This window comes from Microcebus murinus, chromosome 19, assembly GCF_040939455.1.
Source record: "Microcebus murinus isolate Inina chromosome 19, M.murinus_Inina_mat1.0, whole genome shotgun sequence".
NCBI classification, from domain to species: domain Eukaryota; kingdom Metazoa; phylum Chordata; class Mammalia; order Primates; family Cheirogaleidae; genus Microcebus; species Microcebus murinus.
In genome coordinates, this window is record NC_134122.1 from 17,780,558 (window position 1) to 17,803,052 (window position 22,495).

At 44.0% G+C, this 22,495-nt stretch overlaps 2 long non-coding RNA genes across 4 annotated transcripts in view; one reads left to right on the top strand and one right to left on the bottom strand.

The window, feature by feature from the left end:
• LOC105879716 (uncharacterized) overlaps positions 1 to 7,487 on the bottom strand; it is a 33,894-nt gene extending 26,407 nt beyond the window's left edge. The window contains exons 1-2 of the long non-coding RNA XR_012913438.1: positions 7,384 to 7,487; positions 6,089 to 6,275 (exon numbers count right to left, since the gene is read on the bottom strand). This is a non-coding gene — a long non-coding RNA (uncharacterized LOC105879716). The remainder of the gene's footprint in view (positions 1 to 6,088; positions 6,276 to 7,383) is intronic.
• LOC142862391 (uncharacterized) overlaps positions 1 to 22,495 on the top strand; it is a 30,091-nt gene that overhangs the window by 1,847 nt on the left and 5,749 nt on the right. Inside the window, exons 3-4 of one of the 3 annotated variants that reach the window (XR_012913440.1) lie at positions 5,689 to 5,807; positions 9,004 to 9,168. This is a non-coding gene — a long non-coding RNA (uncharacterized LOC142862391). Of the gene's footprint in view, positions 1 to 5,688; positions 5,808 to 7,623; positions 7,744 to 9,003; positions 9,169 to 22,495 lie in introns of those variants that run through there. The other 2 variants (XR_012913439.1, XR_012913441.1) reach the window with 2 other exon arrangements.

The following is a 22,495-nucleotide window of genomic DNA, read 5'->3' on the forward strand; positions in this document are numbered from 1 at the left end:
AGTGTTGTGTAGTTTGAAGTTTGATTGTATTAAACCCTCTCTGTAGGGCCTCACTGGACACTGTAACTAAGCCCGTTGAGATTGGAGGCTCAACTGATCCAGGGAGGCTCCTAGATTCAGTGAAGACTGTGGCCTTGAGGTTAATTTATTAACATCCTTCCTGACCTTTTCAGCAGCTTCTGGGGCCAGTGCCAAAGAGATATTTTTAAAGGCTCCTTGTTAAATCCAGTGGTCACTTCCCATTGGTCCCAGATGAATAGTGCGATGAAATTGCAATGACTAAAGAGATGGGCAGAATTTTATCTCCTGTGATGGTGACTGCAGTGATACCATCCTTAGTTGGCTGAAGCCTGGTTGTCAAACCAACTCCAGTTTAAAGAAGGACAAACTATGGAGGGGCTGTTTGGATTCTCAGTGGCACCAACCATCACCCTCGCCCCAGTCCCATCCCCAACACGCAGGCACACACACCTTAAGCAGAACAGTTCTGAGCACTAAGGTCAGGAAAGCCCAAATCCTGGTTGCTGTGGGGTGGTGTTTTTGCATAAAGAAGAAAGAAGCAAGAAGGCAAAAAGTCCTGGTGGCATTCTCTTGGTGTTTGTCTTTTCTCCAAGGATTCTTATTTCTGGGTCCCAATCTTGATGCATTTCTCTCTCATCCCAGAGGCTAGTGGGGTAGGAAAGAGTCCAAGCCTTCTCCTAAGCAGAAGACCAAGGAGGGGGATCCAGAGTAGGATGTGCAGAAAGGAAGCCTGAAGTGGGTTAGGTAGGTTTTACCAACTGGAGGCAAGTGGTGTGCTCTGGTTGGCATAAACATCATTTAACTCAGCAAGGGATGACATTGGAGTCTGTGGCCAAAGCACTCGCTGTAGTAATAAGTAATTCCCCTGGCATTTTTCTCTGTACCTGAGGCTAATAACAAGCAGGACAGTCAAGGATTTGGGTTAAGGTTCATTTCTCAGCTTCCTCTTAATCTCTCCAGATGCAAGACTAACAGGTACCAGTGGCCTTGTCAGCCTTAGGCATGGAGGGGGTTGCTAAAAGCTAAGCGTTTCACCCTTAGCTCCTCCAAAATCTCTTCTTCCTTCTGTGCTCTCTAATTAAATGAGAATTCCACCCAGTCACCTAAGCTTGAAATCTTAAAGTTCTCCTAAACTCTTCCTTTCTTTAAAAATCAGATCCTTGAAAACCTCTTGATTTTTACCTCTGAAATACCTGTGAACTAAAATAAAATCCTAAGTCCCCCTTCCAGCTGAACAGGCCCCCTCTTGGCCAAGAGGACCCCAGAAAAACCTTAAAACTGAGTTCCCAGCCATGAAGGGAAAGGAAGTTGGACATGCCTTAGTTATACCCCCTCCCTTTTGGAGTTTAGATACAAGAACTGCCCAGCATTAATGTTAAAACAGAGACCACAAGACTGACAAAACAGACTCTTTGTGACAATAAGATACTAAGCTATTAACAAGACCTAAGGCCATGTAGGGCGAAGGTAAAATCATCTACAGACCATCAGTTTGCTTAACAGGTGACTTGAGTGGTATACTGTGGCTTATCTCTGATTAATAGACTTCCTTATATTAACTAAAACATTCCAAGCAGCTGGGAGTGGTGGCTCAGCCTATGATCCCAGCATTTTGGGAGACTGAGGAGGGAGGATCACTTGAAGCCATGAGCTCGAGACCAGCCTGGGCAGTATAGTGAGATCCCTGCCAAACGTAGCAGTGTGTGCCTATAGTCCCAGCTACATGGAAGGCGGGACTTTGAGGCTGCAGTGAGCTATGATCTTGCCACTGCACTCCAGCCTGCATGACAGAGCAAGACCTGGTCTCTAAATAACTAATTTAAGATAACATACCAAGCCTTTAGACAAAGTTCTATTTCTTTAACCAATTATATATCAAAGAATCTCTGAATCCACCTCTAGCCCGTAAGCCCCCCACTTTGAAATGTCCTGCCTTTCAGACCAATTCATGTATTGATTTAGGACTTTACCTGCAATTCTTATCTTCCTAAAAATGTATAAAACCAAAATAAACCCAACCGCCTCAGGACAACTTGCTCAAGACTTCTTAGTCTTGGCTGCCTGGGCCGTGGTCACACACATTTGGCTCAGAATAAACCTCTTTAAATTACTTTACAGTTCCGGTTTTTTTCATTAACATACTCCTTCCTTATATCCTATTTTTCTCTATCCTCCTTGCTGCCATATTATTTATAGCTGTCATCGCTCTTCTGTGATCACAATATAGTCCGTTTTATTTATTCATTGAAAATTATTTTCAATTGCATAAAACATGAATATATTATCTTTTTAAAAAAAATCAAACAATACAGAATAATAAAAAAATTCAAGATTTAATCATGGTAATCAGTTGGCAATGTTCCAGTTATTTTCTATACATATCTATCGAAAAAAAAATTTCTTTTATGGATGAGGTTTTTTGTGTTTTTTTTTAACATAAGTGATGCCATAAATGGTTTTGCCTCTTTCTTTCTTTTCTTTTTTTTTTTTTTTTTTGTCTTAACAATGTATCTTGGAGATTTTTCCTTGTCATTATATACAGAGACACCTTATTTGGGCTGCTACATAGTATTCCATGGTGTGACAAGCACCCTCTAAAATGAGTCCTGTTTCCTATTTTTTGGTATTCACAGCCTTGTGTAATCCCCCTCTGGGTGCGTCTGTGAGGGTGTTTCCGGAGAAATTAGCATTTGAATCAGTAGACTGCCTAAAAAAGATCCACCCTCACCAATGTGAATGGACATCATCCAATCTGTTCAGGGCCCAAATAGAACAAAAAGGCAGAGGAAGGGTAATTCTCTCTCTCCTTGCACTGAGTTGTCCAAGGCTTTTAAATTTCAAATGGAAGCCTGCAGGGTGGTTCATGCCTGTAATCCCAGCACTCTGGGAGGCTGAGGCAGGAGGATCTCTTGAGCCCAGGAGTTTGAGGTTGCTGTGAGCTATGGTGACCCCACTGTACTCTAGCTGGGCGACAGAGTGGAATTTGAAAAAAAAAAATTCAAATGGAAAAAATAAGTATCTGAGGATAGTCAAGAAAATAATAAAAAAAAAATATGGAGTGGTGAGACTTCCCTTACCAGGTATTAAAATATACAATGACATTATTGAAATCAAAACAATACCATAAACTATAATACATCAAAAGACAAATGAATGCTGAGTATAGTGGCACGAGCCTGTAGTCCAAGCTACCTGGGAGGCTAAGACAGGAGGGTCACCTGAGCCCTGCAGTTCAAGGCTGCAATGCACTATGATCACACCTGTAAATAGCCACTGCACTCTAGCCTGGGCAACTGGGCAACATTGCAAGACCCCATCTCTAAAAGTAAAAAAATTCAAAAAAAGACGATAGAGGTTTTTATATTGTACTAGAGCTATGTCAGATGCTTCTCTTGAGGGAAGCTGTGTTAAGGGTACATGGCCCTCTTTGTATCATTTTTCACAATTTTCTATTCGTCTCTAATTATTTCTAAACAAAAAGTTTTTTAAAAAAAAAAAGCAAAAGACAAATAATCTGGTGAGGGAAGGAACCTTTGCAAAGCACATGCATAAAGATTAATGATTAGCAATTATTAACATTCAAAGAGGTTTTACCAATTGAAAAGAAAAAGACAACCGAATAGGAAAAGGAACAGGCAGTTCACATAAGGGAATGTGCAATTGTCACTGAACGTACAGTAAGATGCTCAACATATGCAGGAGACAAGGAAAGGCAAATTAAACCAGCATTTTTTTCACCCATTATATTTGCCAAAATTTACAAGTGAAAGAAAGATAATATCCACTTCTGGCTGACATCGTTAAGAAATAGGAATGGCTACAACCTTCAAAAGTAATCTGGAGACTCATATTAAAACTAAAAATACAAACATTCATTGACCCAGAAATCCTACCTTTGGAAATCTATTTTACTGAAATGGAAGTCCCAATATACCCAGGATCATCCTAATGGCAGTAATTTTGTCATTGCTAAAAACAAAAAGCAACCTAAATATCCACCAATAAGAGAATGGTTGAAAAAGCAAATGAATTAGATCCAATTCATCCAGAGGGATGTCCATATATCGTTAAGGGAAAAGGGCAAGTTGCAGAGTAATAAGTATATTATGCCATTTTTGCAATCCATGCCAGATCAAATAAGCAAACCAACGAACCCTGCATATGAGAAAGGTGTGTTAGGATACCCTCCTGATTACACACCCTGGCTACATGCAGGGCAGGAGAGGACAGAAATTATAAACGTTTTTCCCCTCCTACGTCATTTTTTTTTTCATTTTTTTCTTTCTGACATTAGATGCAAACTTATCTACGTCATTTTTTAACTCTTTAAAATGAACACATATAATAATAATTTAATTCTTTAATATCTAATAAAATAGGCTGGACATAGTGGCTAATGCTTGTAGTCTCAGCATTTGGGGAGGCCAAGGCAGGAGGATCTCTTGAGGCCAGGTGTTTGAGATCAGACTGGGCAACATAGAGAGATCCTGTCTCCACAAAAAAAGAAAAGAAAACCTAATAAAATAAAAAATGTCAGTGTCTTCCAATTGCTCATAAAGGGCAAACCTCTTATGTGAACTGCTGTTCCTTTTCCTATTCGGGTGTCTTTTTCTTTTCAATTGGTAAAATCTCTTTGAATATTAGTAATTGTTAATCATTAATCTTTATGTATATGTTTTGCAAAGGTTCCCTTCCCCCACCAGATTATCATTTGTCTTTTGCTTTAAAAAAAAAAAAAAAAACAACTTTTTGTTTAGAAATAATTAGAGACTAATAGGAGATTGTGAAAATGGTCCGAAAGGCCCATGTACCCTTTAACACAGCTTCCCTCAAGGGTAACATCTTACCTAGCTCTAGTATAACACAATATCAGAACCTCATTTGTCTTTCTTTTTCTTTTTAATAAATGGGACATAGGAGGCCTCCATGGTAGCCCCTGCCACTTCTATGGCCTCCTCTCTCTCCATTTCCCTCTTATACTCGGTGTTTCAGCCACACTAAACTGTAGTATTTATGGTTTCTTAAATATGACATCTTGCATCTTACCTCTAAACCTTTGCACACACCTTCTGAAAGCTATATTCTTTCTCTTTTCCATCTGGCGAACTCCTACTCACTCTTCAAGACCCAGCTTAAATAACCCCACCCCACTCCCTTCATACCTCAATGACATTTGTAGTATACCACAATTATCTGTGTGTATATGTGTGTGCATGTCTTGTGGTGTTCATTGTGCTTGGTTGGCATTCATAAAGATTTTAATGCTTGCCGAATTAATTAAAATTAATCAAATTTACGTTTTATGACTTCTGTGTTGTTTGACTTAACAATAGCATCGTTCAGGCTATGTTTTGATTATCTGTGTTTTTAATGGGTCAAGGTGAGTAGAACATTTTGTAAATAGACTAATATAATTTGATTGGATATGTTCTCAAAAGTCGAGATACTTGCAATCACAGTTTTCCAATAGCTACAGTTCTTTTTTGTTGGTCTAAATTCCTGAGCAGGGAATAAAATATGCAGAAGGGAATACAGTTTGTTGTTTTGAAAATGCAATCAGTAACCCCCCCCCTTTTCTTTCTCCCAGTGGATATACAGTACTGGTCCTCAGCCTCTTTGCACTTGGATCCATTCCTAGCCCTTCATGTACTCTGCTCTGTGTTGCAGAGAGGCCAACTCCTAGAGGCTGCATCTCCAGGCTCTTGTCCCAGCTGGCTGCCTTCTGAGCCCAACTGATAGCCTGCCCTGGTGGAAGATTGGGAGGCAGATAGAAGGGAGAAGTCAAGGTATTTTTTCCAGTTTCTAATTCAATCAACTGCCTCTCCCCTACCTCCTGTGTGCCTCTGAGCCCCCACGGGACACCCCTCCCTTACTCCTCTTCTTTTTCGAGCTCTCACTACCCCGGACCCCAGTTCCATTGCCTTCTCCCTTTGTCTCTACAGCCTAAAGCAGTAGTGGCTTCCACGGTGTTGCCGATCTCTGGGTTATTTCATGTACCGGTTCTCTGGGAAACAAACTACCCCAAAACTTAATAGCTTAAAACAACAACCATATATTTGTAGCTCACAATTCATGAGGTAGCAATTTAGGCTGGGATCAGCTGGGCAGTTCTTCTGCTGGTCTTAAGGAGGCATTCTCATGCTGCCAAGTGAGCAGGGGCTCTGCTTTGCTGGCCCCCATCTGGGCAATGGTGGGTCCATGAGTCTCTCTGCATCCAACAGGCCAGTCTAGGCATATTCAGCTGGCAGATGGTTCTAAAAAACAGAAGGCAAAAAAGAGAGAGAGAAATAAAAGAGAAAGAAAACATGAAAACCTTCTCGAAACCCAGGCTTGGAATTCATACAACATTATTCCCTCCTAAAGGAAGTCTTAAGACCTACCCAGATTCAAAAGGTGAGGAAATATACATCATTTCTAGATGGGAGAGAAAAAAAAAAATCTGTGGCCCTTTTTGCAATCTCCCACACCTTACCATTATCTCCTCCAACACCTGTGTAACTAAGCCTCTGCCTAAATTTCTTCTGTAGTGAATCCTTGAAGTCATTGTGGTTTTCCTAGTTAGACCCTGTGTGTATGTCTGAATGTGTTTGGGAGACAGGGGTTAGGGAAAACAGGAAAAATCTCCCCTTGGATTCAAATGTTTCTGTTACAAGTGTCACCAGGCCAGGCTGTTCAGAATTAGTCAATAGGGCAACACGTGCATTCAACATAGATGAACCGAGTATCTACCACGTGGTAGGCATGACGCTGGGCATTATGGGCCATGAGGGGTGGGGCGCTACACAGAGTTCAATAAGGAGTGGCGCCTGCCTTAAACGAGTTAATACGCAGAGTGCCTGAGGAGCCAGGCACGCAGGAAGTGCTGTATCGGGGTTTGCTAAGATAAGGAGCTGGTGGAGGATGACAATGACGAGTATGATGACAATGCAGCTTTTAACCTAGTACAGTATTAATAGTCCCCCCTTATTCTCAAGGGATATATTCCAAGACTCCCCCAGTGGATACCTGAAACTGAAGTTAGTACCAAACCCTATATATATACTATGTTTTTTTCCCTACAAATGAATACCTACAATAAAGTTTAATTTATAAATTAGGCACAGTAAGAAATGAGCAATTATAACTAATAATGAAATAGAGCAATTATGACAATTTACTGTCATAAAAGTTATGTGAATATGGTCTCAGTCTCTCTCTCACACACACACACAAAATATGTTGTGCTGATTCCCCCTCCCTGTGATGAAGAGAGGTGACAAAATGCCTGTGTGATGAGATGAAGTGAGGAGAATGGCATAGGCGTGGTGACATGGTGTGAGGCTACTGTTGACCTCCTGAAGGCACGTCAGGAGGATCACCTGCCTTGGGGGATCCTGAATCCTCCAGCCGTCACGACGTCTATGGCGGGATGTCAGGAGCAGACAGCGTCAACGACTAACGGGCAGGTAGCACATACAGCGAGGCTGCGCGGGACAGAGGGGCGATTCGCGCTCCAACTGGGACGGAGCAGAATGGCGAGAGATTTCCTCACGCTATTCAGAAGGGCGTGCAATTTAAAACTTAGGAATTGTTGGTTTCTGGAATTTTTCATTTGAAAGTTTTGGAGCACCGTTGACCTCGGGTAACTGAAGCCACAGTGAAATCTTAGCTAAGGAGGGGCCTACTTAAGGGAGATAAACACTTCCGCGAGAGTTCTGTTGGTCTGTCTACGCAAACTTAAAGGTAAGCTCCGTGAACGTTAAAGCTGTTTAGACAAAATGTATGGGAGACCGTCGTTTTGGACTGAGTTCCTGTACTAGGCGCAACAGACCAGACCAAACCACGGTGGAGTCGCCTGTGCCAGGTGCCACAAATCAGACTGAACCCAGAAACAGCCAGTTTTCAAAAAAACAAAAACAAAAACCTGAAATTCCCAACAACCGATCCAATGGGGTCCAGTCAACCAGTTGACCTGAGCCCACATTATAAGGAAGTCCCCTCTGCTTTAACCCATACAAGGAAAGTGGCTTCAAGTAACCTGGCATTAACCACTCTACTATACTACGCTATACTGTTTCCTTGTTCCTGCTCAAGCTACCTTACAAAAGCCAGCTGTTCTTCCACGCCCGGCAGTGTGCCTTTCTGTTCCTTAGATGGAATGCTGCCCAAATCATGAGTCACTAATAAAAGCCAATTAGATCTTTAAACTCGATTTGTTGAAATTTTGTTCTTTGACAAAGCCTCACTGCTGTATCTCCATTGCCAGACAAAATACCAGCACTCAGTAACTAGAAAATAAATATTTATTGAATGTATGAATAGAAGATGTGTACACAATGCTAACAGAGATGCAGATGAGAAGGGATTCTGAGAACAGGATAAAGCTTTATAAAAACAGGTGATCTCTGAAATTCAGTCCGAGAAAAAAAGAGTTGTCAAATGCTGGCAGGCAGAGAAAGGGCCTGAAAGGAAGACCAAAAGACCAGCATGAGCAGTCCTGAAGCGTGTTGCAATGTGGGTCACCTGGTCACACCCGGTATCACCCGGCCCCACGCCCTCAGGGATCTAGGGGGTTGTATCTCTGAGCCCATCTCACTGATAATGAGAAAGTGATTTGAGCCCCAAATGGCTCACAGTTGGCGAAGGACAATTGCACCGACCTTCAGGCAGCTGTGAAAAGTGCTCCCCAAGAAATCTGGGTGCAATGTGAGTTTGGACAATTTCTCCTTGTGGTTTGGGTGTTTTTGAGCATGTTCCCAGAGGCTGCTGCAATAAATCACATTTTAGAATCTAAACGAACACATGGGGAGGGGGGAAAAAGCCAGAGGCAATGAAAGTGTCTCCCTGGGGAGCCCAGTTGATGGGGAAGACATCTGGATCAGGGGAGGAGAGGGATGCTGCTGGCAAGAGTCGGGGCACTTAGCTGGAAGTCCTTCACGGAGCTACCCCACCTGCTTCTCCAGCAGGGAAATAAGCCAAACCTCCCTTTTTGTTTCTGTCTAGGACCCCATAGAAGGCCAAAGAAAATTCCACACAGAACAGCACAATTCAAATGGGAGAACCTGTAGCCCCCTCCCCTGCAGGAGTAAACCAGGTATGATCAGAGATCATTTGGAGAAAGGCAAACTTTAGCGGTCCTTCATGTTCTACTGGCGCTTCAAGTTCAAGGTGATTCAGATCCTTAAATTCTCAACCCTGAGGCTTAAATCTTAGCATGATGCTCAACTTCTCTTCTGCCCCCATGCTGCCAACCCCTAGTGACTCTATTTTTAAAAAAAAATTTATTATGATAAAATATTAATATATGTAACATAAAATGTACATCCTAAGAATTTTTAAGTGTACAGTTCAGTGGCATTGAATACATTCATAATGTACAATCATTACCACCATCCATCTCTGTAACTCTTTTCATAGAGTTATAGAATTCTATAGTTATTAAACAATAACTCTCCATTCCTGTCCTCCCCCAGCCCCTGGTAGCCACCATTCTACTTTCTGTCTCTATGATTTTGACTATTCTAAGTACCTCAGGTAAGTGGAGTCATACAGTATTTGTCTTTTTGTGACTGCCTTATTGCACTTAGCATAATGTCCTCAAGGTTCATCCATATTGTAACATATTGCAGAATTTCCTTCCTGTTTAAGGCTGAGTAATATGCCATTGTATGGATATACCACATTTTGCTTATCCATGCATCCATCAATGGACACTTGGGCCACTTCCATGTTTTGGCTATTGTGAATGATACTACCATGAACTGCTTTCAGTTCTCATGGGTATATGCACAGAAATCAAACCCTATTGATTTTTACTAGTGTTCCTAACCCCATTGTCCCATAGATGAGGGGAAATTCACACTTAGGGCAGGGAGATGGGAGGTGTTCTGGTCTTAGGCCAGGAGATTGAAAATAAGAGATTGAAAAAAGTGAGAGGGCCAATGAATTGTTCAGAGAACATAGCGAAGTAAGCACAGCTTCATTGACCAACACTTCCTTGTCCTGAACATTGAATAGAGTTCCTTTGGGCATGCAGGTAACTAACAGGATTTTTTGGTTTTGGTTTGAGTTTTGTTTGTTTATTTATTTATTCATTTATTTTTGAGACAGGGTCTCACTCTATTGCCTGGGCTAGGGTGCACCAGCGTCATCATAGCTCACTGCAACCTCAAACCCCTGGGCTCAAGTGATCATCCTTTCTCAGCCTCCCAAGTAACCGAGACTTCAGGTGTACACCACCATGCCCAGCTAATTTTTTTATATTCTGTAGAGATAGGATCATACTACATTGCCCAGCCACCTCACCCAGCCATGTTATTGTTTTTTCAATAATAGATGATTTCTAGAGAAGATTGCCATACCTTTGTTTGAGAAGGCATGGCTATACAATCTTTTCATTTATTTCATATGATGCTCAGCTGAGGCTTCCTTTTGCTCAAGGTATGACACTTCCTTCTTGCTCAAGGTATGACAAAAGCAAGAAGGACCAACCATGGGGAAGGAACATAATAAATAGGAAAATCACCTTAAAGAGAGGAGACCTCACTCATGAATTTTTAATGCAAGGAGAAGCAGGAAAGAGCAGATTGGTTATAGCAGAAAAATTAAATAAGTGACTTAAAGGACAAACTCAAGAAATCTCTTTATATTTTTAGAATAAAGAGATAAAAGTTATGAGAAAAAAAGATGAAACATAAAAAATAGATATGTGACATCCAAAAATAAACACATATAGCTATTTTAAAAGGAGAGAAAAGAAAAGCCAAAATTATAGCATTCAGCAATTTAGAGAACAGACTCTAAAATCAGGGGTACCCAGGCTTGAATCTGAGCTCTGGCACTTCTAACTCTGTAATCTCGGGCAACTACTTAACCTATTTCAGTTTCTTGGCTTTATAAAATGGGTTATAATAATCATATTGACCCCTTAGGGCAGTTGGGAAATCAGGTAAGATGATGTTTGTAAAATAATTCGCATGAGGCTAACACGTAATGGACACTCAATAAATATCATGGGCCGGGCGCAGTAGCTCTCGCCTGTAATCCTAGCACTCTGGGAGGCCGAGGCGGGTGGATTGCTCAAGGTCAGGAGTTCAAAACCAGCCTGAGCAAGAATGAGACCCCCATATCTACTATAAATAGAAAGAAATTAATTGGCCAACTAATATATATATATAGAAAAAATTAGCCGGGCATGGTGGCGCATGCCTGTAGTCCCAGCTACTCGGGAGGCTGAGGCAGGAGGATCACTTGAGCCCAGGAGATTGAGGTTGCTGTGAGCTAGGCTGATGCCACGGCACTCACTCTAGCCTGGACAAAAGAGTGAGACTCTGTCTCAAAAATAAATAAATAAATAAATAATAAATAAATATCATGGACTGTCATGGGCTGAATTATGTTCCCTCAAAATTCATCTGTTGAAGCCTTAACCCCCAGTGCCGTAGAATGTGACTGTATTTGAAGACAGGGCCTTGGAAGAGATGATTAAGTTCAAACAAGGCCATTAAGGTGGGCCCTAATCCAATCTGATGGATGACTTTACTAGAAGAGAAGATTTGGACACAAAGCGAGACATCGAGTATGCCCGGGTGCAGAGAAACGACCCTGTGAGGATGTAGTGAGAAGGCAGCCACCTACAAGCCAAGGAGAGAGGACACACAAGAAACCAAGCCTGTGAACACCTTGATATTAGCCTTCCAGCCTCCAGAACTTTGAGAAAATAAATTTCTGCTGTTTAAAGCACCTAGTCTGGTATTTTGTTATGGCAGCCCTAGTGGACAAATACGTCACCTATTGTTATTTTAAAATCCAGATGCAAAGCTGAAAACCAAGGTGCTCTTGGTTTTCCATACTCATAAAGGTTCCCAGACCTATCGTTTAGAGGGAGCCAAAATCCACACTCCTTTCCAGTCCTGCACATTGGCTGACTCACTGCAGAGACCATCGGCGTATGACTCATGCCGTTTCTCGTTTCAGCGTAGGGTGCAGAGCTCGGTAGAGACCATCTGACAATTGCTATGAGTCAACAGCAGGGAAGTCCCTGAGATTCTAAGTCCTGTTCCATTCCCCAGCCCCCAGTTCCTTTGGGTATGCCAAGATCATGTCACCCCCAAAATAATGAGGTTCTCCCTTGGTTTCCAAATCATCGAGATCACCCTCCCATCACCCGATTGAAGGTCAGAGGGTCAAATTCTATCAAAGGCAACCACAGATGTGGTTTTAAAATAGTCCCTTCAGAAGACCACAATTAAAACCTAATTACATATTCTTGCCAATTAGGGAAGGAGTTACCCTCTCTAATGATGGCAGAGTCCCCAAAAATCCACGGTCTGAAAAAGGATGTCTGCTCCCCCCTTAACAAACCATTCTTCTTTCAGTAGCAGATAGCTTCCAAACCTCCACGGTTACTTGCAACCTTAAAGAGTTATTTAGCCTCTGACCCTGATGAGGACACCTGTTGTTTGAAGGATCAAATGAGATTACTCATTCATTCATTCATTCAGCCAATGTCTACTGAGTGACCTCCTACACACTCATTCTTTCATTCAACAAATGAACATCTGCCACATACCAACCCCTGGGGATAAGCCATGAATCATATCTAAGGGGGTCTCAGCCCTCGTGGGGCTTGCCTTCTAGGAGAGAGACAAAGAACAAGGTACGAATCAATAAGATGACTTCAGACAATGATATGCTACACCGGAAACAAAGCACAGTAATGGGACAGAAAGTAGGAAGGGGGTAAGTTAGAGACCACGTGGTCATGAGAGGTTTCTCAATGATAAATTAGCCATGGGAGGACCTGGGGAAGGAGTATGTTACCAGAAGGCAGCAAAGGGAACTGCAGGCACAGAGATTCTGGAAGGAGAGATGTCTTCAAGGAACAGAAAGGAGGGTGGTCAGGGACAGGGTGAGGAGGCCAAGGTTAGATTGGAGAAGTGGGCAGAGGCCAGATCACCAGAAGTTTCCCCCTGGGTCAGAGGTCTTATAAAGCATGGAACATACTCCACACAGACCAAAGAACTAAAAGACCAGAAACTTAACTTCAGTTAAACAGAGGATAAATGTTTAGAGATGAGGTCTGAGAGAAAGGTAGGGGCTAAATAGGACAGGGACTCGCTACCTGTGGTCAGAATTTTCGATTTAAGTGTAGTGGTTCTTACACTGACTACACATTGAAACCACTCAGGAAACTTTCACAAATGCTTACGTCTGGGCTGCAGCCCCACCAATTCTCATATATTCGGACTGGGATGTAGCCTAGGCATTTGGAGTTTTTAATTTTTAATTTTTATTTTTTTAGAGACAGGGGTCTCACTATGTTGCCCAGGCTGGACTCAAACTCCCGGGTTCGAGCAATTCTCCCACCTCAGCCCCGTGAGGAGCTGGGACTACAGGCGTGCACCTCCACACGGGGCTATTTGGGGTTTTAGATGAGCAGCCAAAGTTGAGACCACTGGAATAAGGCCAGTAAGCAAGAGAGGGACATGATCTGAATTCTCTGTCACATCACCCCGGCTGCCATATGGGTACGAGATGCTCCCACATAGTGGACACCCAGGGTTTTCTTCCTTCCCTTCCTGAATCCTGGCAACCCTCAAAAATTTGGAATTGCTGAACGTTGCAGAGAGAAACCAGATATTGAGAGGTATCTCACTGCATCTGCCTCCAGCTGGCGACGGGTTTCCCCCTTCCCTGTTCCTGGAATTGCTCATCTGTCCTCCTCTAGGACTTGGAGCCTCATCTCCTGTGTTTTTCAGATGCAAACTTTGAACCTTCTTTGACAGCCCTGAGGACCCCCCAGCCCCCAGAAGAGCAGCTCTAAGGAATATTCAGAAGCAACTTGGTGAGTTTATTTTGATGAAATACAATAATTATCGTGCTTTAGCAGCTGTTGCTATTTAAAATAAGAAAAACCTGGGCTTGAATTTAAACTGTTTGGTAAAGCATGTGCCCCACCAATCTGGTTCAACAAAATCAGACATTATGAAATCCGCAGAAGAACTGGAGCTTGTTACAGGAAGTTAAGATGCAAATCATATTTTGTTTCAAATGAGCCCGATGAATGCATAATTTTCCACAAAGAAATACTTTTGTGTCAGGATCCTTTTGCCAAGAACTGAAGTTCTTGGGCTGCAGCTGTTAGCAGAGTCTGATTGTCCATTTCAAACCGCAGGGAGTTCTGCTTTTCTAAGGAAGATTTGGAGCAAAGGCAGGAAGAGGACAGAGCTGCTCTCATCAATTGTCTTCCAGAATATTCTCTATGAGATGTGCCTGTGCTTCCCAGACCTCCATGCTCGTCCTCAGGATTTGCAGAGACTGAACACCAAATTGGATCAACATCTAATCCCACACGACTATTCAATTCGGAAGGTGGCTTTTTCCTTCTTCGCCTAGCACTTTCTCTGGGCTTGGGGTCATTAATTCTATATGTCAGGAGTCTTCCGATTTCAAGTGGAAGAAACCCAATTCCAATTAAATAAACCAGCAAAAAAGGCAGGAGAGGAATTCTTTGTTTTTGCAACTGGAAAGTCCAAACGTGATTTGGTTTAGGCGTGCAGGCCCCGGTCTGAGAAGGAACTGGTCACACATGAGTAGGAGGATTTCTGAGCACCCCTCTGGGCCTGGCATTTGCCACCTTGGATTTGCAATGCCCTAGTTTTCAAGTTGCGCAATTTTCTCCAGGTAGAGATGAAGAAAGAGCTGATTGAGGAATTTGAACTGAGTTTGGCTCAACAGGCATAGTAAAAAAAAAAAAAAAAAAAACAGAAATCATTCGGAGCTAAGCTGAGAAGCGGGGAAGAGGCATCTGACAGAGACAGGTGGACTGTGGGTACTACAGGGCTCTACAAGGTGGGAGCAATGGAAACGAAAGATCTGGAAAGACAGGAGATGGTGGACCCTAAGAAGTACAATAATGACAAATCATATGACAAATATTCACAATCTCTCCCCAACCCCCCAGCCCATACTCAACTCTGTTTTCCAGGGAGGATGGGGTTCTAGGAGTCTTTGTTTGATCTGCTGGTCGGGTGATGGTTAAAGACACAGAACTCATGGAGGGTCTTCCACGAGAGCGTTTTAAAAACACACACAGACCCTACTTGAGAAAGAGAAGAAAGGGAAGTTAGGAAGAGGAAGCAAAGGAGGGGAAGGATGAGCGAATTAGGAGGGCTGGAAGTTTTGAGTGGGATGGAAGGAAAGGAGAAAAGGAACTTCCATAAGGTGTGGGACTCTGGGCAGAGAGATCTGGACAGGGCATTTTTCGAAGGACGTCCTGCATATTGTGTGGTATACAGCAGTCCCCGCTCCTCAGCTGGGACACATTCCAAGACTCCTGGTGGATGCCTGAAACTGCAAATACTACCGAGCCCCATAAATATATATATATATTTTTTTCTATACATACATACAATAGCTTAATTTATAAGCTAAGCACAGTAAGAGATTAATAACTAATAATAAAATAAAGTAATTATAACAATATACTATTTTAAAAAGTCATGTGAATGTGCTCTTTCCCTCTCTCAAAATATCTTATTGTACTGTACTCACCTCTTTTTGGACAGTGGTTGCCCGAGGGTAACTAAAACTGCAGAAGGGGGACTACTGTATACCTCCCACTTCCTTTGCCGCTGTCTCAAGAACCGTTCAGTTCAGGAAGGACTTGTAGTACTTTTCATGGTTCTTTGGGGACAGAATAGTAATTGCTTTTACTTGTGATACTATGCTGAGAAATCAGCTTGAGAAAGCCAGGTTTTACTATATTTAGAGTGAGATATAAAACATTAAGATTTTTTTTTTTAAGAGTTGGGAGTTTCACCATGCTGTCCAAGCTGGACTCGAACTCCTGGGCTCAAGCGATCCTCCTGCCTCAGCCTCCTGAGTAGCAGGGACTACAGGAGCTCACCACCATGCTTGGTTTGAGATTTGACAATAGAGTCCCCGTGGGCCCGAGCTGGGGACATGCACTGCTGAGGAGTGGAGGTGAAAGTCAAAAGGATCAGGAAGGTTAAATAAATATTAGGCTACGGTACTCTGTGAATGACACAGGTGGTGTCAATATTGGGCTGGAAAATGAAGACTGTGGACCAGGTCCCCAAGTCCTCGGTGAATGTGGCAGCGGGTCTAGGAGGTAGGAGCACAACAGTGATGACAGCGAGGGTGTGGCATCACGGAGGAGTGGGCAAGTTGACACACGGGTGGAAAGAGTGCTGGGAAGAAGGGCTCTAACACCTGCTCTGACCCAGCAAGAGGAAGAAATAGCCTTCCAGGAGAGTCAAGTCTCAGTCACAGCTGGTTCATGGAGGGGTTGAAGATGCTTACCTGGGAACTGAGGGGGGAGGGGAGGGGTAGGAGGGAGGGCAGAGTGGGGAACTTGGGTCAGCAGAGCAGAAGCAAAGAGCTTGGCTGTTCAGATGGCTGGCTCCTTCTCAGTCCACCTCTTTTATCTCACCACCCCGAGTAGCCCTGCCCCTCCGGGTCCTATGTAGCTTTTCTGCCTCTTTATTTTCATCACGGGACTCGGTACAAAATGGCATTGTGTTTTTAATTTATTGTCTAGTCCCCCATTTGGCCACCACAACCACCACTAGAATGGAAACTCCATGAAAGCAGAGATTAGGTCTGCTTAATCACCACCTGATCCCAGTGCCTGGCATATAGTAAGCACTCAATAAACGCATGTTGAATGACTTTGTTAAGGAAAGGATGAATGAATGAATGAATGAATGAATGAATGAATGAATGAATGAATGGATGAACGACTGCGTAGCCCTATGTAGGTGGGAGGACAGACAAGCACAGATATGCACAAAGCTTCCACATTTATTGAGGTGCCCTGGGAGTATGGGATGTGCACCCTCGTGTGACTAGCTTCCCGCAAGGATTGAGACATGGCGCCTGGAGGCTCCTAATTTGACTCCAATGGACAGATCTCTCCTGGCCTTGTTGCTGTGTCCTGGGAAATAGGCCTTAAGGAGAGATGTTTGCTTAAATCCACATTCCCGCAATGGGATTGTTAGCTCCAAGTTCTAGCCTAAAAATACTTCTCTCTGATATCAAGGACAAAATTTATAAACATGAAAGTGGTTATTATGGTTTAATCACAGGCTCGGTGGCAGTGACTCTTGGCAATCTCTCTGGGGTATTAACAAGAGCAGAGTAAATATGTCATGTAGGTGGTATTTTTAGTCTCACCCACCCTTCCAACCCAAATGGGAACATCCCTGCAGAAGGCCCTTGTGACTCCCGGGCCCCACCCCAGCCCTTGCTGCTCAGAAGCCCTTGTCATGGGCACTACCGTGGTAGCCACTGGGCGAAGTAGCGTGAGGGGCAGGTGGGTGCTGCCAGGGACCCATCTCGTTCCTTGTCAGATGGGCGCCTGAGTCCTGGCCCTACAGTTGATAGGCCAACCTAGGCTTCCTGCTTCCTGCAGTGAGTCACATCCCCTCCCAGGGGGAGGCTTGGCTGAAAGTGAAATGTATCTCATGGGATTGACAAGACCCATCTCCTGAACGTCCCCTTTCTGCCAACCCCCATCCTGCCCAGGATTGTCAGCTTTAGGGGAAGAAAAAAGGAAGGAAAAAGCAATCCCTGACTGAGCCCTAGAGCCATGAGCCTAACCAAAAGAGTTTCCCAAATGATACAGTTTCTGTTCTGTGCCAGGTTTTTAACATGAAGTTTGCACTCCGTTCTGAAGTGTGGGCTCTGCCATAGATGTTAAGCTATCAGGGACGGGGTCAGGGTCAAGACTGACTCCCCAGCCTCTCTGGATGAGGAGGGCATGTTTTGTCAACACTTGCAATGTACCTGACCCCAAGCTAAGTGTTTTACAGGTGTCCTCTCATTCAGTCCGCATCACCGCCCTGTGTTTACCGATATTCTCATTTTGTAGCTGTGGTTACATAACTTTCCCAAGGGCACGTGGCAAGTGGGATTTTGAACATGGACAAACTCTCTCAGAACCTATGCTCATAGGTATGGTATGGATTTATTGAGTAGCCCATTAGATTCTTCTCCATTAGTTTAGGGTCTGTAGAATGTGTTGCCTCCAGCAGCCGATGTAAATGTTGAGCCTTTTTGGCCTGACTTGTTTGCAAAGGCCCTGGCTGATGTCAACATCAGAAGCCTCATCTGCAATTGTTACCTCCCAAATGCAGGGGTTCGTTCACTTGGTGGGTATCAGGTCAATAGACACAGCCACATTGGTTATGGCAAGGGGGTCTTTATTACTTTGCACAGGTAAAGAGCACACAGGGGACAGTTACCAAAGCTGTGTATCTCTGAACAAGGGAGTTGGGTGGTTTTATAGTCAAAGAGTAATGAGGCATGATCTGATAGGATCTGGCAATGGGGTGACTCCAGGACTCAATCTGATTGGATCCTGGATCCTGCCATGTGGTGTCCACTTCTTAATTTAGTCCCAGCTCCTCTCCTCAGCCTGAGCACATAGGTTCCGCTCATGGTTGCACACTCAGTTCATCTGGGCATGCTCAGGCTACATGACCTTTAACCTGGGGACCCATGGCAACTAAAAGACAACTCACAACTTTGTTACATTAAAGTTGAGCCATGGCTGGGTGTGGAGGCTCATGCCTACAATCCTAGCACTTTGGAAAGCCAAGGCAGAAGGATCACTTGAAGCCAGGAGTTTGAGACCAGCCTGAGCAACACAGCAAGACCCCATCTCTACAAAAAAAATTTTTGAAATTAGCCAGGCACAGTGGTGCATGCCTTTAGTCCTAGCTACTCAGGAAGCTGAGGCAGGAGGAACTCTTGAGCCCAGGAGTTGGAGATTGCAGTGAGGTATGATCATGCCTCTGCACTCTAGCTGGGCAAAAGAGTGAGACTCTGTTTCTTAAAAAAATAAATAAATAAAAATAAAAAGTTGAGCCAGATTTGTGTGGTCGGTTACACAACACAGGGGCTGGTGGGCCTGGTCTGGCAGCTGAGGCTGCAGCAGCAGGAGGTCCTACCCCCCACCAAACTGCTGCCCCAGCTGAGGAGAAGAAAGTGGGAGCAAAGAAAGAAGAATTGGAGTCTGATGATGACATGGACTTTGGTCTTTTTGACTAAACCTCTTTTATAACATGTTCAATAAAAAGTTGAACTCGAAGAAGAAGAAGAAGAAGAAGAAGAAGGAGGAGGAAGAGGAGAAGAAGAAGAAGAAGAAGAAGAAGAAGAAGAAGAAGAAGAAGAAGAAGAAGAAGAAGAAGAAGAAGAAGAAGAAGAAGAAGAAGAAGAAGAGGAGGAGGAAGAAGAAGAGGAAGAGGAGGAGGAGGAAGAGGAGGAAGAAGAGGAAGAAGAAGAAGAAGGAGGAGGAGGAGGAGGAAGAGGAGGAAGAAGAGGAAGAAGAAGGAGGAGGAGGAGGAGGAGGTATTGTTTCTGGCCCTACAGCAACCATTTGCCTCACTTTCCCTTGTTTTCACTTGGGGAACTGTGACTTTGTGATATAATAAGAAATATATATTTGGTCTTCATCCCCGGTTCCTGGCACCAGAGCTTCTAAAACCCTTGGCATTTCCTGAGGGATGGGAATGATAGGTGCATCTTGGTTATTCTCAATAAGGCCTTTCCAACCACACCTGAGTTCACGCTAACTCAGTGGCTCTTGGTGGGCCCTGTGCAGATTCAGGCTGAGGGCTGGTTGCCAGAGGAACCAACCATGTGATTAGAGGGTTGGAACTTTAAGCCCCACCTCTGACCTCCAGGGAGGGAAGAGAGGCTAGAGATTGGGTCAATTGCCAATAGCCAGTGATTTACTCAAGCATGTCTATGTGATGAAAGCTCTATAAAAGCCCCTAAACAATGGGGTTCAGCCTCAGTGGCTCATCCCTACAGTCCCAGCTACTTGGGAAGCTGAGGCAGGAGGATCGCTTGAGCCCAGAAGTTCAAGGCTGCAGTGAGCTATGATGGCACCACTGCACTCCAGCCTGAGCCACACAGTGAGGTCCTATCTCAGAAAAAAACAATGGGGTTCATAGAGATCCCAGTGTTACCAAACCAAATTGTCGTCCATTCGCCCAGTAAACCCAGACACTGACAATGAGATTTGCAGTAAGAGAAAGGGGCATTTATTGCACCATGCAAGGAGAATGGGCCGCTAATGCCTAATACCCAAACTCCCCAGTGACTTATAAGCAGTAGTTTTTAAAGACAAGGGTACATCTCAACAAAGAAGAATTTGGAGGCAAAATAGAAAACCAACACATGGAGGTCATACACTGGTTTGACCCATGGGTATGGCTCCCTTCTCTGACCCTGAGGAACAAATTTAGAACAAAGAACAGACCGAGGCCTGAACACAGTTCAGTCTTCAGTTCCCCCTTATCTAAGGTTTCCATCTGGTGGGGGTTTCTGAAAAACAACTCAAGAACATATGTCGAGATGTTATTTTTTAGTTTCTGTAGGGAACCAAAACACCTTGTGACTCTGGCTTGCTTGGGAGACTATTGTTATTACTGTCTTGTTGATCAGGTTGCTCATTTACTTTCTAAGGCTAGCTGGGTGCCTGGAATTTCTCTTGAAGGGACTCAAGATTTTTCCTTCATTTCCATGCTGCAGGGAGTGGGGACAAGGAGGGATCCCTACTCTGTCTAACCAGGTTGGTGAGCACATCCAGCTGCTTTACAGCTGGTTGCTCAATAATACTGGAGGCCCGGGACTTAACGACTGCCATCTCCAGTCGGGGCAGTCTTGTGAGACAAAGCCCTGAACTAGCAAGGTCTGATGTTAACTCTTGGCACATAGCATCAGAATTGAATTAAATTGTCGGACATCTGGCTGGTGTGAGCGAATTGGTTGGCATGGAAAGAAGCCCCCACACATTTGATGTCAGAAGTGGTCTGTGGGTAAAACCCAACACAGTTCAGAGTCTATAGTAGGAACAAACTTCTCTTACTTCAAGAACAGGTGGTTCTGATGGCCTGTGACTCAGGCCTGGCCAATCAGAGCCTTGCATTGCCCAATCCCAGCAGGATCGGTGAGATCAGCCCAGGGATGGGAGTACGGTCCTGTGAAAGCCAAAACAAATCCTTGGAGTCATCTCCTGTGCTGACTTGCTGTATGGCTCTAGGGAAGTCATTTACCTCTGTGGGTGTCTATTTAAAGAATTGCAACAGGTCAGAGCTACATGCACTGTGGACCATGCAGCATCCATTGGCAACACCTTGGTGTTTGATAGAGATACAAACTGTTGGGCCCTTCCCAGAGCTACTGCATCAGAACTTCTCGGGGGAAAGCCCAGTAATTTTACACTTTTGCAGCCCTCTTGGAGATTCAGGTGCATGCTGAAGTTTGAGAACCACTGGATTCGCTGGCCTCTGAGTATCTGAGCCCAACAACCAATGTGTGAAAAAAATCAGGGAAGTCAGAGAGGGGAGGATCCAGCCCTGACAACCATGCTTTCTCCCTCTTTCTTTTCTCCTTCGTTTTCTCTCACTGCCACCTCCTACTCTCGTCTCAGAGGCTCTCCCATGCCACTCTGGGCAGCAGGAAATGTGAAGAGAGTCTCATGTCCTACAACGAAGCCACCACTGCTAGGCTATATTGCTGTCACACGTTGCCGGTGCCTGACAGACTTGAGGATGCAAGCACGGGCTGCGTCTGTTGGTTCCCGGCTATATCCGGTGCCTGGCATATGGCCGGTCCTCATTAAGTATTTGTTGAATGAATAAGTGAAGCCTGCCTCCTGCCTGAGGTCCCTTGGAGATGACAGAGAAATCCCCAAACCTGTCTTGCTTGGAGGCTGCCATCACAAAATGCCACAGACCGCATGGCTTAACAGAAATTCACTTTCTCACATTTCTGGGGGTTGGAAGGTCCAAGATCAAGGTCTGGCGGAGCTGGGTTTCTTGGGAGGGCTGTCTCCCGGATGTCCAGATGACCACGTTCTCACTGTGTCCTCACACGGCCTTTCCTCTGTGCATGCGTGGGGAAAGAAGAAAGCAAGCTCTCTGGTGTCTCCTTTCTTTTTAAACTTTTCTTTGTTTTATTAAGATTCATTTAGACTGGATTAAGAGCACAGAGTCATTATAAATATTACATTTATATTCAAGAGTCATTGCTAAAGGAAAGACTAAAATGAATTAAGACAATTCTGTCTGAAAAAAATAACATTCAATGCCCCAAAATAAGAAATATGTAAGATGGTCATGATTCTATCTGCTGCTGTCTCTTTTTATAAGGACACTAATCCTATCAGATCAGGTTCCTACCCTTAGTGGGAAGCAGTTTCACCGTGCACTGGTTACCACTTGAGCCCGTTGCATCTTGGGCTGCAATTTCTATTATTTGTATTATACAAGTCCAGGGAAACAGTGTACTCATGCAAGTTAAGCAAAGCAATGTTGTAACTTACAGGAAGACAGCAAGGGACTACAGCTGTGGTGTCCCACTTGCACCACAGCTGAGGAATCCTGAAAAGCAGCCCATTCTGGGTTTTATACCTTGGGGGCACGTGATCACTAGGTTAAAGCATTGAAGGACATCCTGT